The 26,427-nt window shown below is 40.0% G+C and overlaps 1 protein-coding gene and 1 pseudogene across 2 annotated transcripts in view; both read right to left on the bottom strand.

Annotated features, from left to right (window-relative positions):
• The window catches only part of RBPMS (RNA binding protein, mRNA processing factor), a 189,095-nt gene that overhangs the window by 117,309 nt on the left and 45,359 nt on the right, over window positions 1-26,427 (bottom strand). The window lies entirely within an intron of this gene.
• The window catches only part of LOC149744441 (uncharacterized), a 37,178-nt pseudogene continuing 28,154 nt past the window's right edge, over window positions 17,404-26,427 (bottom strand).

Genomic DNA, 26,427 nt, shown 5'->3' with positions numbered 1-26,427 from the left:
GGCTTTCTCTAGTTGCGGCGAACAGGGTCTATTCTTTGTTGCGGTGCATGGGCTTCTCATTGCGGTGGCTTCTGTTGTTGCCACCGGGCTGTACGGGCTCTAGTGCACGGGCTTCAGTAGTTGTGGTGCACGGGCTTAGCTGCTCAGCAGCATGTGGGATCTTCCCGGACCAGGGCTCGAACCCATGTCCCATGTATTAGCGGGCGGATTCTTAACCACTGCGCTACCAGGGAAGTCCTCCCATTCGTATCTTGCCACCACAGAAGTGGATTACCACAATCATTAAAATGGCCTGCCAGGTATTTAATTCTGGTTGCAGCTCAGCAGAAACTGACCAGCCTTTGGTCAAGCTCCAGTTTCTTCTTGGCATTGGCTTCAAATTGGACAGGTGGTCAAGTTCCTTTTTCCTGACAATGGCCCCCTACTGGACTTAAAGACTTGCTCCTTTTCAGGCCTGAGAAAGTATGTTTTGGTTCAGGAGGCCAGGTTGCTACGGACACCAAGGACTGACTAACCATAGGATAAAAGGGCCACTAAGCTGTTGTTATGGACTCCCAGCTTTGTTTTAGCTTTAAATGGATAATTGTTCTATCCTTTCTAAAGAAAAAAGCCACATAATTACCCACAATGCACGACTCCCTAGTTTTGAGGGATCCACTAGTGTTTGCCCCAAGTGCTATTCAGTTGGATATCCTATCTGTATAACCAAATTGATAGCTTTATTTAAGGCCCATGGAAACCAGGGTCCCCCTTTGCCAAGGTGATCAGAAAGTTTCCACTAACTTATGAGGTAAAGGAGGAAGATTCAGGGGAGAACATAGTGAAGAAAGAGAAACATCACGTTTCATAAACTCGTATGTACAGGGCTCAGAAAATGGACAGAGAACTGGGCCACAAGTTAGCACTAGGTACACCATGCTTCTACTTTCATTCTGGAGGATTACCCCAGTCCAACCCAATATCAATTTAAAATCAGTTGGTCTCAAAATCTCACCTTGATAGGACTTCTTAAAACCAAAGTCTAATCTAGGCCATTCCTCACATCTGTTATATTTTTAAAAGGATAAGACAAATCAAGAATTTCTAGGGTTTGAAACTGCCCAAGTATAGGCAGAGGTGTCTGTACACATAAGCGCTTAACCTCATTAAGAAATTTTCTTAGTGCTGTGAGAGACAAAGAGAGGTGGGTACCAGAGGCAAATTAGGAATTCAGGGTCTGAATTAGCCTAGATAGGAAACTAGATTTATATATATATGTATGTGGGGGGGGGGGTGTGTGCGCGCGCGCGCAAGTGAGAACTTAGCCACATTATTAAGAAATTCACTGAGTGCTGTCAAACACAATATATGGTTGTCAAGTCCTTCGAGTTCAACAAGAAGTTACTTATAAAGGTAGGAAGCTTTACCCTTTAACACCCCACCATGGATTCTCCAAGTTCCTTTAGTCAATTTTCTGATGGCTTATTCTGTTTTAACACTGGTTAACCCATGGAAGCGTACTCTTTATCCAATTACACTGCACTGTTTACATTGCTAAAACATGAAGATTTTTCATTGGATACGTTATCCAGTACATTATAAACAGAAGTTTGCATTCTGATGCCCCAAAGTGCAGTTACCCTTAGGGTTTTTTAATCCTATAGTGTACCCTAAAATTGTATGTCAAAAAGATCCCTTGGGCTACCCATAATACAGACTATTCCATGGCCTAACAAAATGAAATATAAGACAAGAATATACAGAAATATTATCAAAATTCTAAGACCTCTCTCTCTTTCTCTTTCGGCAGAGTTTGGGTGACTGTGATTGTCATTTTACAAAGCAGATCTCTTGGGGAAAAAAAATTTTTTTACTTCATTTTACTCCTCCCAAACTGCAGAGGAAAACTATCGCAGATAGCACAGGGTTCTTCATAGTCACTTAAAGTACTGGAAAAAATTAGCAGGGGCAAGATTATGGTCCTAACACTGCCCAGGGGTCTAATGCATTTATTGCTTTTGATATCAGTAGTGGACAAACTCCATCTGAGGAAGTTGATCCCACTGTCAACTTTAGTTCACAATGCATTCTAAATAACCACCCACAATGCACCATAGTTCTAACAACTACAGAAGGTGTGAGAACTGCAAAACTAAAAGGCTATGGGAAAAATGTTTGCTTCCCAATGTTTAGTCATGGGAAACTACCCAATATACACCTTGAAATTCTTTGCTGCTAGGTCAGTACACCTTCAAAATCAAAGTTCTTCCCCACACGACAGTGGTGAGCATCCCAGTACTTAGCAGTAGATGCTAAGTATCTACAGAATGAACGAAATGAGTGAATCTAAGTATTAAGTCACAGTACTAGGAGTGAGGCATAAAAGAGGCAAGTAACCCATAAATATCCAGTTGTGAATGAGTATGAAGAAGTGAAGTCACTGTGACTTTTTAATGTGTACTCAGGAGATGAAGTACTCAAGGCAGTAAAGCATATGTAGTAAAAACAAAATGAAACAAACAAACAAAAAAGAAAGACAAAGAAAAGGAGTCACATGAGCCAGGCTGCTGAGACTTAAACCCTACTTCTCGAACTAGCTATGCACCTTGGACCAGTCACTTAACTTCTCCATTCACAAGTTTCCTCATCTGGAAAATCGAGACAACACTGGTAACCCAGGTGTGGCAGTTTTAAATTATGTCCAGAAAATCTTTGACACTCCTCCATTCATAACGTAGAACTTAATTCCTTTCCCCTTCAGCACGGGCTTCACTTAGTGACTCACTTCTAATGAAAAGAATATGGCCGAAGTGACACTGTGTGACTTCTAGCAACTGGGTAAAAAAAGGCACTATGGGCTTCCCTGGTGGCGCAGTGGTTGAGAGTCTGCCTGCCAATGCAGGGGACACGGGTTCGAGCCCTGGTCTGGGAGGATCCCACATGCCGCGAAGCAACTAGGCCAGTGAGCCACAACTGCTGAGCCTGCGCATCTGGAGCCTATGCTCCGCAACAAGAGAGGCCGCGACAGTGAGAGGCCCGCGCACCGCGATGAAGAGTGGCCCCCGCGTGCCACAACTAGAGAGAGCCCTCGCACAGAGACGAGGACCCAACACAGCCAAAAATAAATATAAATAAAAAAAGGCACTGTGACTTCTTCAGTAGAAAACTCTCTTGAATCATTCACTATGGGTGAAGCCAGGCACCATGTCATGAGGATATCCAAGAAGCTCTATGGGGAGGGCTACATGATGATGGACCAAAAGCTACACAAGCAAGTCGTCCTGGAAGCAGATTTTCCAGCCCTAACCAAGTCTTCAGATGACTGCAGCCCCAGCTAAAAATGTCTTGAGGTTTATCAATTTTGTTTATCTTTTCAAAGAACCAGCTTTTAGTTTCATTGAACTTTTCTATTGTTTTGTTTCTGTTTCATTTATTTCTCCTCCGATTTTTATGATTTCTTTCCTTCTGCTAACTTTGGGTTTTGTTTGTTCTTCTTTCTTTTGTTGCTCTAGGTGTAAGGTTAGGTTGGAAAGAGGGCTCAAATCAATAAAATGAGAAATGAAAAAGGAGAAGTTACAACGGACACCACAGAAATACAAAGGATTATAAGAGACTACTACAAGCAACTATATGCCAATAAAGTGGACTACCTAGAAGAAATGGACAAATTCTGAGGAAGGTACAATCTCCCAAGACTGAACCAGGAAGAACTAGAGAATATGAACAGACCAATCACAAATACTAAAATTGAAACTATGATTTAAAAACTTCCAACAAACAAAAGTCCAGGACCTGATGGTTTCACAGGTGAATTCTATCAAACATTTAGAAAAGAGTTAACACCTATCCTTCTGGAACTCTTCCAAAAACTTGCAGAGGAAGGAACACTCCCAAACTCATTTTTTGAGGCCACCATCACCCTGATACCAAAACCAGACAAAGATACCACAAAAAAAAGAAAATTACAGGCCAACATCACTGATGAACACAGACCCAAAAATCTTCAACAAAATACTAGCAAACCGAATTCAACAGCACACTAAAAGGGGCATACACCATGGTCAAGTAGGATTTATTCCAGTGGTGCAAGGATTTTTTCATTGTCTGCAAATCAATCAGTGTGATACACCACATCAACAAATTGAAGAATAAAAACCATATATATGATCATCTCAATAGATGCAGAAAAGGCTTTTGACAAAATTCAACATCAATTTGTGATAAAAAACGCTCCAGAAAGTGGGCATAGATGGAACATACCTCAACATAATAACAGCCATATATGACTAACCCACAGCTAACAACATGCTCAACAGTGAAAAGCTCAAAGTATTTCCTCTAAGATCAGGAACAAGACAAGGATGTCCACTCTTGCCACTTCTATTCAACATAGTTTTGGAAGTCCTAGCCATGGCAGTCAGAAAAGAAGAAGAAATACAAGAAATCCAAATTGGAAAAGAAGAAGTAAAACTGTCATTGTCTGCAGATGACATGATACTATACATAGAAAATTCTAAAGATGCTACCAGAAAACTACTAGAGCTCATCAATGAATTCAGTAAAGTTGCAAGATACAAAATTAATACACAGAAACCTACTGCATTTTTATACACTAACAATGAAAGTTCAGAAAGAGAAATTAAAGAAACAATTCCCTTTACCAGCACATCAAAAAGAATAAAATACCTAGGAATAAATTTACCTAAGGAGGCAAAACACCTGTACACTGAAAACTATAAGATGCTGATGAAAGAAATAGAAGATGATACAAACAGATGGAAAGATATACCATGTTCTTGGATTCGAAGAATCAATATTGTCAAAATGACTATACTACCCAAGGCAATCTACAAAGTCAATGCAATCTCTATCAAATTACTATGGCATATTTTTTTTAACAGAACTAGGACAAAAAAAGAAAATCTTAAAATTTGTAATGGAGATACAGAAGACTCCGATTAGGCAAAGCAATCTTGAGAAAGAAAACCGGAACTGGAGGAATCAGGCTGACTTCAGACTATACTACAAAGCTACATTCATCAAAAGAGTATGGTACTGGCATAAAAACTGACATATATATCAGTGGAACAGGATAGAAAGCCCAGAAATAAACCCATGCACATAGGGTCAATTAATCTACAACAAAGGAGGCAAGACTATACAATGGAGAAAAGACAGTCTCTTTGATAAATGGTGTGGGAAAACTGGACAGTTACATGTAAAAGAATGAAATTAGAACATTCTTTAACAGCATACACAAAAATAAACTCAAAATGGATTAAAGACCTAAATGTAAGACCAGATCCTATAAAACTCTCAGAAGAAAACATAGGCAGAACGCTCTTTGACATAAATCACAACAAAATCTTTTTTGATCCGTCTCCTAGGGTAATGGAAATAAAGACAAAAATAAACAAATGGGACCTAATTAAACTCAAAAGCTTTTGCACACCAAAGGAAACCATAAACAAAACGAAAAGACAATCTACAGAATGGGAGAAAATATTTGCAAAGGATGGGACTGACAAGGGATTAATATCCAAAATTTGCAAACAGGTCATGCAGCTCAATATCAAAAAACAAACAAACAAACAAAGAACCCAATGAAAAAATGGGCAGAAGGCCTAAACAGACATTTCTCCAAAGAAGACATACAGATGGCCAGGAGGCAAGTGAAAAGATGCTCAACATCGCTAAGTATTAGATAAATGCAAATCAAAACTACAATGAGATATCACCTCACACCAGTCAGAATGGCCATCATCAAAAAGTCTACAAACAATAAATGTGGGAGATGTGGAGAAAAGGGAACCCTCCTACACTGTTGGTGGGAACGTAAATTGGTACAACCACTATGGAAACAGTATGGAGGTTCCTTAAAAAACTAAAAAAAGAGCTACCATATGATCCAGCAATCCCACTCCACAGTATGTGTATATATACACACAAACACAAACACACACACACACACACACACACACACACACATATACACAGTATATATCCAGAGAAAACCATGGTTCAAAAGGATACATGCACCTCAATGTTCACTGTTCGCTGTTTACAATCACCAAGACATGGAGGCTACCTAAATGTCCATCGACAGATGAATGGATAAAGAAGATGTGGTACATATATACAATGGAATATTACTCAGCCATTAAAAAGAATGAAATAATGCCATTTGCAGCAACATGGATGGACCTGGAGATTATCATACTAAGCAAAGTAAGTCAGAGAAAGACAAATATCATATGATACCACTTATATGCAGAACCTTAAAAAAAAAAGATACAAATGAACTTACAAAACAAACTCACAGACTTAGAGAATGAACTTATGGTTACCAGGGGGAAAGGGTGGTGGTGGTGGGGAATAGATTGGGAGTTTGGGACATGTACACACTAGTATATTTAAAATAGATAACCGACAAGGACCTACTGTAGAGCACAGGGAAAAAAAATGTTTCGAGTCCACCCTCATGAGAGATCCTGAACTAGATGCACCTAGCTAAGCATCCTAGATTCCTAACCCTTAGAAACTGAAATAATAAATGTTCATTCTTTAAGCTGCTAAATTTGGGGGTAATTCTTTACACAGAGTTGTCACTATGATTAAATAAGCTAAATAAAGAGTTCAGTGCCTGGTTCACAGTAAGGGCTCAGAAAATGTTACCTATATTAAGGTGGGTTACAACAATCAAAAAGGAAATGTATTTTCATGCTCCAAAGGCAACTCTAAGAGAGGCTGCAACTGACAGTACTATCACACAACCGTTATAAACAGGCTTAAAGTGGACAAGACAGGAAATAAAAATATGTTTACAGAGCAAAAGAAACTAACAAGTTAAACTAGAAGTACTGTCCAAATTATGAATCCCAATAGTGTGGCTCAAAGTCCCTTCACTACCCTCTTTCTCCTCTTTAGAAGGCCATGAGTACATCACATTCTGACCAGCAGCCCAGCCTCCTGCTATTAATGCATCCTCCTAGACTCCTTTTCTCCTTCCTTTCTTTCTTGTTCAGCTTCCATCACATCAGGAAGTTCTCTTTTCATTCTATTTCTGAGATTGAAAAAAAATCAAGTCTGATAGGTTCAAGCATTCCTATCAAAGAAAAGTAGTAAGGAAAAGGAAAAGTAATAAGGAAAAAGAATGTTAACAAATTGTGAAGTGGTATTAGGCAAATCATCGGTCTCTAAAATCTTTAAACTTGGACATAGTTGTTATAAAGCAGAAACTAACACACCATTGTAAAGCAATTATACCCCAGTAAAGATGTTAAAAAAAAAAAACAAAAAAAAACTTGGACATAGTAACACCTGCCTTCTTCCTACTTACTTTAATGGTAAAATTAAAAGTAGGAGCTAACTTCTTGATTAAGTATTAATATTCAAAGTATATTAGAAGTACATTTTATTCAATTTCATAACACTTGATCTATTTAATTACTACTTTTTATTGGAGATAATGTTAGCTACATTATACATTGATTAATGTCCACAACTCATTAAATTATCCATTTGATTAATATTCATATCAGACTGTATCATCTCATAGGACATAAAAATAATGACAATACTGTGCTGGTGAGGATGTGGGGAAAGCGAATCTCTCATTCACACTGCTGGTGGGAATGTAAAAAGGTACAACCACCTTAGAAAATATTACCGTTTGGCAAGTTCTTTCCCAACTAAAGGTGCAATTACCATATAACCTAGTAATTGCATTCTTGGGCAATTATCCCAGAGAAAAACTTATGTTCACACAAAAAAACCTGTACACAAGCATTCACAGATGCTTTATTCATAACAGCCAAGAACTGGAAATAAGCCAGATGTCGTCCAATGGGGGAATAGTTAAACAAACTGTGGTATACCAGTATCCATGGAATACCACTCAGCAATAAAAAACTGTTAACACAAATAAGTTGGATGAAACTCAAGGGAATTATGTTTAGTAAAAAAAAAAGAAAAAAAGAAAAAAAACCAGCAATTCCTAAAGGTTACGTACTACACAATCCCATTCATTTAACATTCTTGAAATGACAAAATTCTAGAGATGGAAAACCGATGAGTCTGTGAAAGTCAGAGACAAAGAGGGAGTGAGGGGTGAGAAGGAAGGTGTATATTACAAAGGCAATTACAGGGATCCGTGTGGTGATGGGACTGTTCCACATCTTAACTGTGGTGGTGGATACACAAACATACACGTGGGATAAAAATGCATAGAACAAAACACGTACATGTAAAACTCGGGAAATCTAAATAAAATGAGTGGATTGTATCACTGTTAATTTCTTGGTTGTGATATGGTGCTACAGTTTTGTTAGATGTTATCATTAGGGAAAACCAGGCAAAGGGCACACAGGATCTCTCTGTATTACTTCTTAGAACTGTATGTGAACCTACAATTATCTAAAAGTAAGTTTAAACAAATTTAAGTGTATATTTTTTAAAACTTTGACATAAATAATTATATAAACATCAGTCAAGAGACTTACATCAGTTGGTAAAACTAGCCGGTGAAACTATATGGTTATGGATTCACATGCATTTCTATTTTAAAGTACTATCAGAAGAAGACCGGTATTTTTCCTATTAAATTTTTAATTGATAAGATTCCATATTGTAAAAGTCATTAGAATGAAACAAATGTGACTTTTTTAAAAAAAGAGTGTATTGGGCTTCCCTGGTGGCGCAGTGGTTGAGAGCCCACCTGCCGATGCAGGGGACACGGGTTCGTGCCCCGGTCCGGGAAGATCGCACATGCCGCGGAGCGGCTGGGCCCGTGAGCCATGGCCGCTGAGCCTGCGCGTCCGGAGCCTGTGCTCTGCAACGGGAGAGGCCACAACAGTGAGAGGCCCGCGTACCGCAAAAAAAAAAAGAGTGTATTTTACTCAATTTATAATGTTCCTGATTTGTTCAATCACTACCTTTTATTGTACTACATATCTTAGCTATATTTTATTATATTATCCATACCTCATTTAAAATTCATCTCATATGATATAGAAAATAAAAATTGCAAATATATAAATTTAAAATATTTTAAACTACTACCAGGTGAAAAACTTGGGAGGGTCACAGAGACTCCCACAGAGCACAGATATATATTATATGCAGGCTATATTTTGTATTAATAGGGCTTTAGGTGAACTTACTAAGAACCACCCACTTTTCTAAACCTATTTCTACATGAGAATTTCAGCCAATATTTGTTTGCATTTAAAATGCCACATGACTGAAATACAAATTTTTAAAATACAGTCTATTCTAGGTTGGCTACCTCCTCTAATTTATAAACTAGTTAGTTTACTGCAAAGCCCAGTGCTTATAACACATTCTTCCAGTAAAAGAGAAAACTTCAATGTTCAAGTTTGGATCACCTCCTAGCTTTTCCAATGGTAGGAATTTTCAATTCTAGAATACATTCTATATACTTAGGCTATGACTTATAATCTCCCAGCCTACTATAGGAACTACCTCTCTAGTGATACATATTTGTTTCATTTGATAACCACCTATAATCATATCTATTTCCCATTTGTGCAGTCATTTCAATCAAGTCAATATTGAGCTTATATATTACTTATGTGTATGTATAATTATGTAAAGGGATGCCGGTCTCAGAACACTTGGCATGGCTTACAAGCAGGACTGTATGTATTGGCTGGAAGTACTGAAAGATATAACAAATGTCAGAAGAGAAACGATGAGGTTTGAGGTTGAGAAATAACTGAGATTAATAAAAGTATAATATATGCTTTCCAAATGGATCTAAAATGTTTCAAAGTTTATTAGATATTCTATCTGGGTTCTCATAGCACTGTAACTTTTCAATTTCTATAATGGAAGGAAAAGACCACTAAATTGAGCCAAGTAATTTAAGTCACATTTCTGCTTCAGAACTAGCTGTTGAGGGCTTGGGCATGAACTCTCTGAGCCTCAGTTTGCTTATTTATACAAGGAAGGTGTGGAATAGTTCATCTCCAGGTTCCATCCCAACTCCAAAGGTATAGTGAAAGGAAAAGAAAGGCTTTTGGTGAAAGCATACTGGGGTCAAAGGACATCAGTCAAGAAGACCTAGTTCTTGCCATTGAGAACCTCTCAATCAAGCCCTTGGAATATATATTTCATTGTTTTTACAAGTATATTTTTTTAATTGTGTGTTTTTATTCACAGTAATAAAGGAGAATGTCATCTTAAGCCACAAATTTAAAGAATTCAGCAGAATTGTTAGCACAAAACAAGGTAAATGGGCTCCAGAGTTACTGATAGATCAAAGAATCTGATGAACCGACAGCAGAACAGTCATGACTGAATCCATCTGTGTTGGTTTTTTCCCTCCTGAGAAAGAGTGACTAAGTAGAGCACAGTGTTTCAGCCCACAAACTCTGCAGGCAGACTGCCTGAACTTGAACCCCAGCTGACACACCTATTAGCTAAATGGTCTTGGACAACACAGTAACCAATTGGAGCCTCGGTTTCCTCACTGGTAACATGGGGGACAGAATAAAACCTACTCCATAGGGTTGCGAAGAAGACTAAATACGTGAATATTTGTAAAGCATATAGAAAAGCACCTGGCACATAGTAAGCATTATATAAGTTTTGGTTAAATAAGTAAATATAACCCTTCAACTGCTATGAGGTAATACTTTTTGCTGGCGGGGCAAAATGAACACTAAAGAATGAAATTATTCAAGTCCAAAACTTAGGACTTCATTTAGCCAAAGATACTTAGAAAAATTACCCATAAAACAGTTTTTCAACAATAGCTATTAAGGAAAAAACATGACCACCGAACAAATTGCATTAAGACACAAATATTCCCTTATTAATACTGAATCTCCAGAGTGAAATGCTGCTGCTCACGCTACCTCCACGCCCTTTCAGGAACTTCTTATAGACTTCCTTTTCAAGGTTTAACGCGTGAATGAAAATATGCATGTATAATACGACATATTTGTAAAGAACACAAAACAGTACTCTTTCCAGAAACCAGCTCTATATTTTCCATTTTGTGAACTTCAAACAGCTCGGGCAGGTTCCAAAACTGTTCTTCTCCAACTGAGGAAGAATTCTCAAAATTGTCAGAACCCGGGGGCATGTGAAGGATCTTTCCTAGTGGACATGACTTGACCTGTCAGTGATCTCCCTGGAACCCAGTGTGCCGTCCAGGCTCTGGGTAGGACACAGGCTGAAATACGCACAGCCAAAACAGTTTTCACAGTGCCAGAGCCTGTGTTCTGATAAGACCAAATAAAGGTACAAGCAACTTTCCAGATTGTGCTGTCCTGTGGTGCCAAAACTTCTCACTCATTCTTCCAAACGGCCACATCTCAGCCATTAAAGGATAACTTATTTGGAACCTCGTGAAAGACGCTCCTAATGTATACATTCTATACAGCAGAATATAAAAACGTCATCAGAAAAATAAAAAACATTGAGCTACAATATACCAATGACTTAAAACCTTTTTAGTGTAGTTAACACTACACATCACATGCAATACACTTTTTTGCTAAGTGAAATGTGTCCCAGGTACTAGGAAACCAGGGAACCTCATCCCTTTAACACTATCCAAGCGTAAGCAGTGCTTAGACAACTGGCCCGTAACTCGCAGATGACCCTGCAAGGCTGGCACAAGCACCATTTTTTTTCCTCCAAATGTCATAATCTGTGCTAGAGAGTGTCCCATTCATCAGAACATAATAAAATTTAAAACTATCAGAAATTTAAAATTTTATTTGCAATGCCATCTTATGGCTCAAAGATGTTAAAAACAGAATATCAGATACACATACACATACATTTGGTTTTGGAAATGAATAAAGACACAAACAAAATTACTGTTTTTCTAACCTCACGATCAGCACTGCTAATAACATGCATCAGTTTCTTCCAACTACCTGAAAACAAAATTCCCAAGCCTCTGGCCTTCAAATATTCATAATTATGATTCCTTCCTTTTCTGCAACATTTCTTCCCTAGGCTCTACTAAGTCAGTCTTAACATCCATCATACTCTGCTTGTTCCTGACTGAAAGCCTCTTTTTTTTTTTTTTTTTTTTTTTTTTTTTTTTTTGCGGTACGCGGGCCTCTCACTGCTGTGGCCTCTCCCGTTGCGGAGCACAGGCTCCGAAAGCGCAGGCTCAGCGGCCATGGCTCACGGGCCCAGCCGCTCCGCAGCATGTGGGATCTTCCCGGACCGGGGCACGAACCCGCGTCCCCTCCATCGGCAGGCAGACTCTCAACCACTGCGCCACCAGGGAAGCCCCCCTCTTCTTCTTTTACAGTTATTCTTTACTTGGGTAGAAGGCTCACTTCTGCACTTAGAAGCCCCAATCAATCAAGTCTCCTTCCTTCTCCAAAGCAGTAGCATTCCGTGCCTGCTTCATTATTTCCTTCCTTCTTCGCTGAACTCCTGTTGCACTGTTTGTAACAAGGTCATATGTCTTATTCTGTCTCTATTTGTTTCACAGGCTTTAGTTAAGTCCTTTCCAATTAAACTATAAATTCCTTGAGAGCAGGCACCTTACCTTATTCACCTATCACTGTAGTCTTGAATTAGGAATCTAAATTTCCTAAGGTTAGGGATCAAAGTTTCCTTCTGAATCTGACATTTACAGATGACACACTCACTTGGGGAAAACCACAACTGGATAGTACTTAAATTATTTCACAGAAATGGTCAGGATCCTAACTGTAAGAGAAGACGACTCCCTTCCTATCTATCCGTCAAAAACAATAATTTAAACCCGTGAAGTGATTTATAAAGTGTAAGAATTTGAGATCCCAAATTAAGTAACATTATCTAATAGTGGATTTACACAAACCAATAAATTCAGTGACTTCTAAGAGAGTACCATTAAGTACTTGATAATTTATTTTTGTTTTAATGCTCAAGACCCAGAATTACTCTAATCCTAAATTAGAGGTCGACACAATTTGTTCCTTTCCAAGAGGAAAGAACCAGCTTTCTTCTGCAAAAATTCAGAAAGGATAGTACATGAACAATTTAATTACAAGAGAAAGAAAGCATAAGTCATTTCTCTAAATAATATAGTAACAATAACAAAAGTTTATCTTAGGTTAAAGCACATTCAAGAGTTAAATGCAAAGGAGCTCTGAGATAAGAGATGACAAATCACATGTTTAAGCAAGCCCCATGCACACACATCTACCCCTCAAGTATTTTACGGTGCTTCATCATTTCACCATCTTACATCTTCAAAACACTTGCCATTTTGATAACATTTTCAAAGGACCATAAGTAGTATGAAATAACGTTAATTTTTAAGTCCTTGAAAAACAGTGTTATGCAGTACTTAGTTATACATATTTCAGTTCTAAACTGGCAATCCCGAGCTACCTTCTTTACTGCTCTCGGGGCAATATATGGTCAAGAAAACATAAGGGACAACAAAAAATATAATCAGAAAGGTAATCTGCTGAGGGAAAGATCGGATAATTCAGTGTTTCTCAAAATATGTCTGATTACAAAGATGTCCAGGGTGTCTTAAAAAATAGGTTGCTGGGATTCTCCCCCAGAAATTGATTCAGTTGATCTGGAACGAGGCTTAGGTGTCTGAACTTTTAAGAAGCAACACAGATGATTTTCCTGTTCAGACACATTTGGGAAACACTGATATGGCAAGTTACCACATCCACAGAAAGGTTTTCTAGTTTTAAAAGAACATACAAAGCAATAGTCAATTATGCTTCCTCCCACTGAGATGAGGTTGTGGCCTTGAAAGCTCCTCACTGCCAAGGGCCATGGGGGCTGCTGGGAAGAACTTCACTTGACCTGGGAGCAGAGGCCTTTGAGCCAGGCCCAGAGTGAATCTCACACACGCAGAGAATTAGACCCTTTCCTATGAGATACAGATCTGTGATTATATTTTAGGAGGTACTTCTGCATTTATTTAGGAGGAGATCACTAAGTCTGTGCTTAAACTAGTGACACAGTGAACTCTCACTATAATTCTTCATTGAAAATAATAGAATAATTCTCCTGAGACACTCCCTAAAATTTCTGAGTTGTGGCTGTTTTGTTTTAGAAAAGGAGAATATCTGAGAAGCAGACCGACGAACCAATAGGCAATGATTAATTACTGAGAGCTTACTACTTGTAAGGAGTTGTAAAGCGGTGTGCTCAAACTTGAGTGTGCATATTATCTCATAGGAATTTATTAAAATGTAGATTCTGATTCAGTTGACCTAGTGTAGGGCCTGAGATTCTGCATTTCTAACTAGTTCCCTGGTCCAGAGAACATACTAAAAACGTTCTACAGGAATGACTGCCCAAACTTTAATGAGCATGAGGTTCACAGGGAGGACAAGACGGTTATGTAAAATGAAGATTCTTGGTCTCCATTCCTGGATATTCTAATTAATTAAGGCTGGGCCTCTAGAATGTCCGTTTTTAAATAGGGTCCCAAATGATACTGATACAGGCAGCCCATAGAACACACACTGAGAAGTACTGCTATAGAGGTCACAAAGATGAATAAAGTTTGGTATGTCCTTCTGAGGAATTTACAGGGTATGGGAAAGAAGACATCTGTGCCAGGTAGCCATACTTCAAAGCAGTATGAGATACTCGGTAAGAACAGTACTCACAATTTGCTCTAAAGTTCGTAGATATGGATATTTTAGAAGGGAAAAGGTTTTGAAGTTTTGACTAGCTAACAGAAACTATTAAGAATAGTTTTTAGACAAATAGCATAAGTATACCTCATAGGAAATAAACAAATGTCAGGAATCAGCTCCAAGTCTCTGATAAGAAACGGCTTGACAAATGTAAAACAGATAGCTAGTGGGAAGCAGCTGCACAGCACAGGGAGATCAGCTCGGTGCTCTGTGACCACCTAGAGGTGTGGGATAGGGAGGGTGGGAGGGAGACGCAAGAGGGAGGAGATATGGGGATATATGTATATGTATAGCTGAGTCACTCTGTTATAAAGCAGAAACTAACACACCACTGTAAAGCAATTATACTCCAATAAAGATGTTTAAAAAAAAAAAAGAAAGAAAGAAAGAAATGGTTTGATGCTGAAGCAATTTGTCCCTGTATACGTTCCATAACAGAAAATACTACAAACACCTCATTGATGGGCAGGAATTTGAGGCCTAAGAATCACTTGGTACTCTTCCCCACCGCCCAGTCATCATTACAGAGGTCAAAGATGATAGAACGACAGGTACTAAACCAAAAGAAATGAAAGAAGGACCAATCCTATACAAGAAAAAAAAATTCTTATGGGAGGGGCAGTAGAGGCGGAGAGAGCTAATCAATCTGGACGCAACGATCTGTTCATCTAGTGTCTGAACAAACGCCAGTGTGGAATATCTAATTCCAACCTAATGATTCTTCACCTCTCCTCCTCTAACATCTAACATTTTAAAATTACAGTTTGGATGCCTTCTCTCTGAGGGGTAATGCCCGGTACAACCATCTCTGCACATCAAACATGAATTACTCATTCCTTCCTGCCTTCCTACAGGCTGGACTTGATGGACCTGGGTTTCTCGGCCACCTCTGAATAGAGATAAAAGGCCGCTAGGATGCCTATATTTTTCATGACAACTAAGCAAAGATGACTGTGAAATATATTTCTGATTACTGCCCTCCTCTTATTGAAGTTCAACTGACGCTGAACTTAGTAGACTCTACTACTCGTACTGATGATCTCTTAGAAACAGGAATGCAGCCTCGAGGGAGCCCACAGAGGAGGAATGCAGAGGGATATGGAGGAAGAGGCACTTCAGGGAATTGTGAGTCCTACACTCGAGTACTAAACACCTCTGACCACTGCTTCATCCCTCAAAACTGTTTTCTAGGGATGTGCCATCTTTCTGAGGATCCTTGAAGTAAGACTGTAACTAAAATAATGATGGAGAAGAAGCCTGGAAGCAACTACTTTATAGTGGTTCCAGGCCAATATCAATTCCTGAATCAACACTGCACCCAGCTGCCGACTACTCTGCATTCCCTAGAAGATGGGAACAATTTGTAGCTAATTTGATTCTTAAAAACAAATGGGCTAAATGCCCCCATAAATAAAATCAGCCCCCAACTGCACAAAAATCTCCAGTTTCTCACTTGTTCTCCGTTCTTATCAGTATATCCATCACTAACAGACTGTTTCTTGAGGGAAAACATCAGTAAAATGACAGTTTTCCCTGAGAAAAGGCACTAAACTAACCCCATTCATACTTCTAGGGATACTGAAATAACGGGAGCTACTTCCAAAGAGAAAACTGTTTGGGGCTCGGGGGAGATAATCCGTATCTATCAAAATCTCAACTTAGTTTCTGTGCAAAGCCTTCTTGCTTTGCTTGACAACCTTCACACTACCTATATTAAAACACCCACTAAATAATGAAAGACAGCTCAGTCTTGCCTAATCAACAAAGCCCTATGAGTACAGACCCTGTGTCAATAGCTGTAGTAATACCTGATATACATTTTATACAAGAAGTTTATTAGATATTAGCTTAGGGAGGTATGAAAATGAAATCTTCTGAGGCTTAGGGTACTGGGATGGCAGGTGTGAATCTAAAGACCTCAAAAGCCCAGGCCAGTGAAACGTGCTGGTCTGCCTACTTCTGCTACAGAGCAGGTTATGAAAAACAAAAGGACTCCTATATTGCAGCACCCAGGGCCTGTTCAAGACCCCAGGACTGGAACATTTCAGGGCGTGCAAATGATTAAATATTCTACCTCCAGGGCTTTTAAAGCAGTCTACTTTTTTTTCTTTTTCTTTTTCTTTTTTTTTGCGGTACGTGGGCCTCTCACTGTTGTGGCCTCTCCCGTTGCGGAGCACAGGCTCCGGACGCGCAGGCTCAGCGGCCATGGCTCACAGGCCCAGCCGCTCCGTGGCATGTGGGATCTTCCCGGACCGGGGCACGAACCCGCATCCCCTGCATCGGCAGGCAGACTCCCAACCACTGCGCCACCAGGGAAGCCCAAAGCAGTCTACTTTTAAAACAAATATTAAAATGCGTGCTAGTCACCATGCTCACTGTATGTTTTCTACTCATTTCAATATATGTGGTAGGATTTTTACTAAAGAAATACACCTGCCTTTCATCAGTGAGCATCATAAATTGCTAAGGAAAAATAATTTTACTCCAAAGTTTCTCTACTATTAAAGAATGTTTTCTTAAACTGAAGGAAAACCTAACTTTTATAGCTTTCAGTCAATGGGAAACCCAATAAAACCAAAAATGACCGATAAATTAATAGCTACGTTCACCCACGATGCTACAGGAGACTATGCCAGCTTTTAGAATGCCAGTTATTTTTTCACAGTCATGCTGCTCTGGAAATATTATGCAGCATTTTATGTGATGACTTCTTCCCACTCAAGCGTCATGAGTTCCAAGGCAGGAACTGAGACTGAAAGCCTGAGCTGGTTGGAGGGAAACTATCAAAAGTTGCTATTTGGGGCTTCCCTGGTGGCACAGTGGTTGGGAGTCCGCCTGCCGATGCAGGGGACGCGGGTTCGTGCCCTGGTTCGGGAAGATCCCACATGCCGCGGAGCGGCTGGGCCCGTGAGCCATGGCCGCTGAGCCTGCGCGTCCGGAGCCCGTGCTCCGCAGCGGGAGAGGCCGCAGCAGTGAGCGGCCCGCGTACCAACAACAAAAAAAAGTTGCTCTTTGTTCCCCACGTTCCCGGCCAACACCACAGGTATGGGCGTGGTGTTCTGCTCACACCCTTCCAGCCCCTATCAGAAGTGACCTCCCAAGGTGTCTGTCCTACCCTTCTCCTCAAAGTCTAGTTCTGGGTATAAGGAATAAAAGCGAACAAATCAGGTTGTAACCATCCAGAGTTTCCATCAGACTGAAAGGAAGTCTACTTGATAGACTTTGCAAAGTAGTCCATCTCCAAGTCCATTTCACGCTGAACGGCTTAATTATTAATTCTTAGGAGCTAGCATGCAAGTGATTAAATATTCTACCTCCAGGGCTTTTAAAGCCATCTACTTTTAAACAAATATTAGAATGTTGGCTAGTCATTGCGCTTCTTGACTGTAAAGTGACTAAACATAGCAATCTAAAGTTTCGTCATTTTAATCCATTCTCCTACCCTTCATTTTAAGAGGAAACTTATTTGGGAGAAGGAAACTATGCATTAATTTATTTTGATGTGGCAACCTGCCTTCCATCTGTGTCCCTTGTAATACCTCCATTTGTTTAAAAGAAAGATAAACTGTTCTTTAAAAAGGCTTGGAGCCCTGCTTCTAACAGGACATCCTAGTTGACCTGGAGTATAACTAAACGTAAAATGTAATTTTTCACGATTTTCTGTTGAAACTAAACTCTGCCCATAAAACTGTAGACTCTGGTCCTGAAGGAGCGCTTTCCAAAACAATGGAAAAGTACTCTGAAAGACAAAATGCCTAAGAGACTCTCAGAGGGGCAGAAACCCCCTAGAATCTGGTCTCCAGCCTGAGCAGTGATGCCCCTGCAGTGAATCTCCCTGAAGCCCAGTCTCTCCCTGTTTGAGGTGCGGTCACAGTGCTGGCATCTGTCTCCTCCTGAGAGGAGGTGGTATGTGAGGACAGGCTCCACGACCTGTGGAGAACTAAAGGCGGAGGAAAAAAGGGGAAATGATTTAGGTTGCTTCAGGATATGAAAATATGAGACTAAGTCAGAAGAGGAGGACCATGTGAGAGAATCCTAGTATTTTAACTAAAAATCCAAGTTTATACATGCTATGATGTTTTTTTGTCTGTCACATTTTCCTCTCTTACTTTCTTTTCTTTCATTCAATGAGGCTCAGCAAAGCATTTAAGGAATAGATACCAGAGTGGCAAACTGTTCAAAAGTCTGAGAACGTGGAGTTAGCACTGATCTAAATGCCGTTTCCCCCGTAAAAGGTACCTATCATTCTTCTCCAGTGTTCCCAGCTGAGTGAACAAATATGCCAAACCCCCAGATTTCTAATCCTGACTTCAACTCCAGGGGCAGGGCAGGCTTGATAAACAGAATAGAGAGAAAAGCTGCTCCAGTGAATATGGCCTCACAAAGTTTTGATGAATTGGATAAAGAGAAGAAATAAAGGGTATGCAGAGTTGTAAAATACTTTAAAAATACTGCCAAACATTTTACCACATGCAGTATTTAATCCCAACTCCAACCAGATCAACTAGGTCCTATTTCTGTCTCCACTTTATAGGTGAGAAAACTGAGGCTCAGAAGGCTTAAGTAACTTGTAATAAAACTACAAAGTGATACAGAGCCAAGACCTGATTGTCCTGAGTCCAAGACCTCTAATCCTTTATACCCATTTCTACCCACTGTTCTATGTACTTTTCCAAATTCTTACCAGTTTATACCAGTCATCCTTTCTTTTTCATGCACCGCTGCTTCCATTTCAAAAAATTCTATACTTGATAGATAAGGTGTCTTGAATTTGAGAGGCAACACCGTAAAGACGGTAAAGAATGGAAAGGGAGCTGGTTTTAAGACTAGTACTGAGAACAGTGGTAGAGCTAATCCTCATGCCAATGGTAAAAGGGGCACAGGGGCCAAACACCAGGAGTGCACCGCCTCACAAGTATCCTGCCATCTTCCACCAAGAACGTCATGCTGAACATTTTTAAAAAACGCGCAAGTGACTTCACACATCCTTAATGTTACAGCGTTAAGATAACGTGAAAAATACCAACTCTTCTAATGCTTTACTGACATACAAGCTAATCCATTAAATTCTAATATTCTAATTAACATGAATTATGCAAAAATGATCCAGAACTAGAAAACAGATTTTTTAATGTTTCATTCTGAATTTAACAATGGACACTATAGTTGTAAAAACCATCTCAGGGCTTCCCTGGTGGCGCAGTGGTTGAGAGTCCGCCTGCCGATGCAGGGGATGCGGGTTCGTGCCCCGGTCCGGGAAGATCCCACATGCCGCGGAGCGGCTGGGCCTGTGAGCCATGGCCGCTGAGCCTGCACGTCCGGAGCCTGTGCTCCGCAACGGGAGAGGTCACAGCAGTGAGAGGCCCGCGTACCAAAAAAAATAAAAATAAAAAAATCTCAATTTTTGTTTGTTTGCTTTTCATGCCAACACCCTCTTACTTCTAACAGCGTATGTATTCTCAGAGAAAATCAGGAACACTGAAAGACCAGGCTATAGATTTCTGAGGCAAGAACAAAACGAACTAAGAGGCTTTATAAGTCTCCGGTTTTGATCAGGGAACTATCCATAATTAATCAACTAACAAAAAAATGTAATCACAAATGAAGTACGTGACAGCTATATTAACAGCATTGTTTAAAAATTCCCCAAATCGATTAACAGATACACACTACTGTATATAAAATAAACAACAAGGATCTACTGTATAACACAGGGTACTATATTCAGTATCTTGTAAAAACCTATAATGGAAAAGAATCTGAAAAAGAATATATACGTATAACTGAATCACTTTGCTATACACCTGAAACTAACACTGTAAATCTCTAATTTAAAATCTTTTTAATTAAAAAAATCCCCAAATATATGCTAAGTAACATTTTTTAAAGTGAGGTAGATCTACATTGCTGATAGAGAAAGATGTCGAAGATACAAAAACATGATGCAGGTGCAATTTTGTATACTGACAAAATAAAGCTCTAAAAGTATTTATTTCAAAGCCAGTTAGATGAAGGACTTTTACTTTCTAATCTTTACTGAATTTAGTTTTTAAACCATGTGCTTTTTTTTTTTTAATAACAATTTGTCCTTACAAAGTCTTTCCTAAATTAAGAATTAGAGATCCTTCTCTACACGTGAAGATTTGTAAGGAAATGTTTTTCAGGGATACCCAAGACTGGTGATTTATAGATCCCAATGGCTGTATAACAGAGGTGAGTCTTTTTTTTCTTTTTCTGGCTCTGCTGTGCGGGGATCTTACTTCCCTGACCAGGGATAGAACCCCGTGCCCTCTGGACCACCAGGGAATTCCTGGGTCTTTTTTTCTTTTGGTAAATACTGACAATGACGAGTATTCAACGTTAACAAAACACTGCACTTAATATTACACACGTTAGTAGCAATGGCCAGTTTTCTACAGTATCTATTCTTCCCATTTTACAAAGTAATATATTTTTAAAATTTATTTATTTTTGGCTGCGTTGGGTCTTCGTTGCTGCGCTCAGGCTTTCTCTGGTTGCGGCGAGCGGGGGTTACTCTTCGTTGCAGTGCTCGGGCTTCTCACTACAGTGGCTTCTCTTGTTGCAGAGCATGGGCTCTACAGCGCAGGCTTCAGGAGTTGCAGCACGCAGGCTCAGTAGTTGTGGCTCACGGGCTCTAGAGCGCAGGCTCAGTAGGTGTGGTGCACAGGCTTAGTTGATCTGCGACATGTGGAATCTTCCCAGACCAGGGCTCGAACTTGTGTCCCCTGCATTGTCAGGCAGATTTTTAACCACTGCGCCACCAGGGAAGTCCCAAAGTAATATATTTTAGCTCGGTACACGATTTGCCAAACTCCCTTGCTGGTTAAGGTTATATTTCTAAGGTCTGCGCATGGTGTGGGCAGAAGCAATGCCTGCAAGTTCTAAGTTGTGCCCATAAAGGGAGCATATCGTCCCTCTTTTCTGTTGCAGAGAAGATATGACGGTGAGAACTGGAGCAGCCATCTTAGACCATAAGATAAAAACTACCTGTTGAAGATGGCAGAGCAACAAAATAGAGACCCTGATGAATACGGACCAACCACACAGACCATGGAACACTTTTCAGGTTTTCATGTGAGAGAAATAAATGTCTATTATGTTCAAGCCACGTTACTCTGTTTTTTCGTTGCTGCAATGTCATACTGCGTGCATGGTGGGCATACACACACATACACTCATGCTATAAATATCTCATGTTAAAAACAAACTTACTAAACTAAAAACTAAAAAATAATCTACCTGTGTTAAATCTTAAGATAGAAAACAGAAGCAGAAGAACCTAAGATATCTTGGTTTCTTCCTTAACCTCCTTGGTTTTTGAGCAGCAAGTTTGAAACAAAACAGCCTCACCCTTAGTGATTGCTGGCCTTGATTCCTACTTGTTAAAGGAGTAAAATATAAGATTTAAAATACTGTGAGACTACTAAAAGTAAAACATACCAAGTGACCTAATGCACCTCACAGATTACACAAAAAAGAGAAAACTGAACTAGAAGGAATCACCAAACACAAACTATAAAATCATCTTTAAAATTAATAACCCACCTCACTATGATGTGAAGCAGGAACAGAGATAAATTTATACAAAGAAACAAGGCTTTACTTCAAGGTGATTTCTGCCCATTTAGATCTAACTTTCCAAGTTACTTTTAATGTGCCACATTGGTATGTCTTAAGGAGGCAATGAAATCCGTTAACAAAATCCTCACACAAATGTATTTATAGACAGACTAAAGATAAATGATAAACGTTAGAGAAAAAGAAAAATCTAAAACCCCCAATATCAGCTTCCCTTCTATAGAAATCAGTTATTTTTAGGAACTAATGAACTACTGATTTATAAATGAGTAAAAATGAAATCTGTAGTTCTTCAGAGAACAGATATACTTCAGCAAATTAATCTAAAAATTATTCTACTGAAGTGCTTAAATACCTACGTATATAGTTACTTTTGTCAATATGTCTGTTTCTTACAGACACAAGGATAGTAACATTTCCTCTAAAATTTTAAATTTGCCCTTCATAGAGTACATAGTTTCTGTGTACAGTATCTGTCTTATCTTTTCAAAAGCATACATTATTTTTTCAAACATTCCACATTCTCTTTTTGGTCAGGCTCTGACTGGCAGATATATGTACTAGGTGAAAAAAGGATGAAAATCTAGACATCTACTTATTTTCTACTATAAGCGTCAAGAGATTTTTCAATGGATTTTAACAGAATAAGACGTGCCAGACCGCTAGACTTTCAGGCCCATTGTAATACTAACCATGAGTTCATACGAGACAACTAACCCCACAGTCCTAAGCTCAGGAGGCTCCCTTCTTTGTAAAAGAAAACTAAAATCTTAGGAACACTTAGGTTACTTAAAATTTAAGATTTTTCTACATCAGATATTCTAGAAATGATTCACTGGCAGCAAACCAGAGCAAAAGATTAAGATTTACAGGGTGGCTTTCTGTTCTTAATGTGTGCTTAACAGCAGAGGCAAATGAAAGCAGAAGTCACAAACAAAAGAAAATATTTCAGAAATCTGAAATCTTTGAAAGAGATGTTCTTTAAAACAATTGTTCAATGAGGAGTCAACTGGTAGGCAAGACAAGATGGCAATTAAGAAGAACACGGCTATGACCCAGCAATCCCACTCCTGGGCATATACCTGGAGCAAATCTTAATTCAAAAATATACATGCACTCCAGGGCTTCCCTGGTGGCGCAGTGGTTAAGAATCCACCTGCCAATGCAGGGGACACGGGTTCGAGCCCTGGTCCGGGAAGATCCCACATGCCGCGGAGCAACTAAGCCAGTGAGCCACAGCTACTGAGCCTGCACGCCTACAGCCCGCGAGCCACAGGAGAGGCCACGACACTGAGAAGCCTGCACACCGCGACGAAGAGTACCCCCGCTCGCCGCAACTAGAGAAAGCCCGCGCACAGAAACGAGGACCCAACGCAGCCAAAAATAGATGGATAAATAAACTTATTTTTAAAAGATATATATATGTACATACATGCACCCCAATGTTCACTGCAGCACTATTTACATAGCCAGGACAGGGAAGCAACCTAAATGTCCACCAACAGAGGAATGGATAAAGAAGATGTGGTACATATATACAATGGAATATTACTTGGCAATAAAAAAGAACGAAATAGTGCCATTTGCAGAGAAGTTGATAGACCTAGAGACTGTCATACAGAGTGAAGTAAGTCAGAAAGAGAAAAACAAATATCATATAATATCACTTATATGTGGAATCTAGAAAAGTGGGTACAAAGGGAGACACAGGTGTAGAGAACAAACTTATGGATACCAAGCAGGGAAGGTGGGGGTGGGATGAATTGGGAGATTGGGATTGGCATATATACACTACTATGTATAAGACAGATAACTAATGAGAACCTACTGTATAGCACAGGGAACTCTACTCAGTGCTCTGCGGTGATGTATACGGGAAGGAAACCTAAAAAAGAGGGGATATATGTATACGTGTGGCTGATTCACTTTGCTGTACAACAGAAACTAACACAACATTGTAAAGCAACTATACTCCAATAAAAATTTTAAAAGAACATGGCATGTTTCTGCTCCGCCCCGTCCTCTATCTTTCTTATTCTTTTACAATTGGAAAAAGGGGTAGACCTGAAACCCAAATGAAATGGTAATATGTGCAAAGTACATATAATTATGTGACCCCCCACCATATTCACTTTAAACCACAATGATTTAACTATTCTTATAGTGACAAGCCAAAGGTCCTAAAGTATAGAAAGAACTCAGTTCTGCATATAACTAACATTAAAACGGTGCTTACAAATGGTTATGTAGGGATCCACAGACCCTCATCCAATTCCAAAACCTAAAAGCTCAGAAGGCCTAAAATTGTGTGCGATGGGGGGAGAAGGGTCGTATATGTAAATGCACCGGGTGGCAAAACATCACCTGAAATGACTAGTTTTCATTTCTCCCACTTAGTGTAACTGTTTGTTTCACTGGAGAAATAGTAGTCTGCTTAATTACTAGGCTCTACCTTAGACCTCACTGAGGGTATTGTGTTCAGTGGGTTATACACTGTGTTGTTTTTTTTTTTAACATTAATCCATTCATTTTATATTTAAGTTCACAAGTCACATCCACATTATGTCCCTAGTAAAAATTCTGAAAGTCCTCAGTAAAAAGCAGGAAAAGGTCACCTCCATAGGAGTGTCTGTCTATGGGCCCATATTTGCTTTCCAACCCCCAAAAGAAAGACCTGACCCAGGACCCTCTGGGAAAATCAGCCTTTGATTCAGAGATGCTTGTTCGGTGATGATTATTACAGCCCTAGCCATACCATCAGCCCCTGGGGAAGTCTGTAACGGAGGCAGGCAGCCAGGAGGAGAGAACCTTCCTCTCACCAGGAATTAACTAGCTCCAAGCAAGAGATGGGTGACTTGGTGCCAGGGGGAAAGACAATTTAGCCATTGTGTTCACGATGAGCATTCCCATTCACTCATGGAAGCCCTTCAGTGTCACTGGTGCCTGGAACCAAATGTAATCCTCCCAGGCTGTAGCTGGGATGGTGGGTCGGCCACGGGGTAGGGTCACAGCCAATCTGTGGCCCAGGCTGGGCACTCTGTAGTTGAGCTTGGGTCAAAACCAGTCTTCTCCACAGTCGTGGTGACCCTGTGCCATGACGATGGTGCCCATGAGTAGAAGAACCTTCAGCTCACTGAAGGCATCAGCCATGAAAATGGCTCGGAAGAGGCGGCACAAAGAAGCTGCTGTGCTCAGGCTCGGGTCCATGCTGTTGGGGACCAAGCAAGACAAGTCAAGTCGTAGAACTCCTCGGGACTGAGGGCATTGCCCCCAAGGAGGGTCAGCACCCGTGGTACTAGAGTCCGGGCAAAGAGACCCTCCAGGTGGCTGAGGAAGCTCTCCAGTTCTGCCAGGGTTTGCTGACATTTCCTGCTGCTCGCCTCAGCAGTGGCCCGAGGTTTCTTCTTCACCACGTCCTCCGTCCTCCGTCCTCCGTCAGAGACTGCGGCCAGGGGCTGCACTTCCGGCTCCGGGGCGTCATCACGACCTCCTCCCCGCTCTCCACGTGGTTTGAATCTGTGTTACCTTTTAAAATCTAAAAGATTTTGAAACACATCTAGTCCCAAGGATTTCAGAGAAGGAAGTGTGGACCTGTATCAACTCAATCACCCTTATCACAACCCTCTGAGATGGGAGTTAATTTGCAAACGAGGTTAACTAAGGGTTAAGGAACCTCCTCAAGGTCAAAAAGTTGGTAAGTGTTAAAGCTGAGATTTCAATTCAAGCAGCTCAGAGCCTGAAGTCTTAACATTATGCTATGCAGTCTTGTCTTCTCTCTTTTATAGCATCCAGATGAATGAGGTTTTGGATTTTCTAGTCATAATTACCAAAGTTATTCATGCAGGACACAAAAAAATCTTAAAAACCATATTGAGGCTTCAGGAAAAGAACAATAAGTACTGCATTTTAGGAAAAAGACTGGGCCTATATTTATGCCTGTATTTCATAAACCACACCCACACAGCGCATTGCTCCAGATCAGCGTTGTGGGTACAGGGCAGAGCTCGAATGTGCTCTGTCACAGCCATCTTCGGTTATCAAGGAGCCATTGCCAGTGGGTGTGGAGGAAGTTGTCTAAGCACACGCTTTTTTTCAATCGCCCCTACTGTCACAAGTGGATGTTTCAGGGGACATTAACATCGACACTATGATTGAAGAAAAATTATTATGGGGGGTAAAAAAAAAAAGGTCACGA

This window comes from Delphinapterus leucas, chromosome 21 (assembly GCF_059928025.1).
Source record: "Delphinapterus leucas isolate spDelLeu-1000000601 "Yukka" chromosome 21, BTC_Dleu_Yukka2, whole genome shotgun sequence".
In the NCBI taxonomy this organism is placed as follows: Eukaryota; Metazoa; Chordata; class Mammalia; order Artiodactyla; family Monodontidae; genus Delphinapterus; species Delphinapterus leucas.
This window is presented reverse-complemented; position numbering and strand designations above follow the sequence as displayed.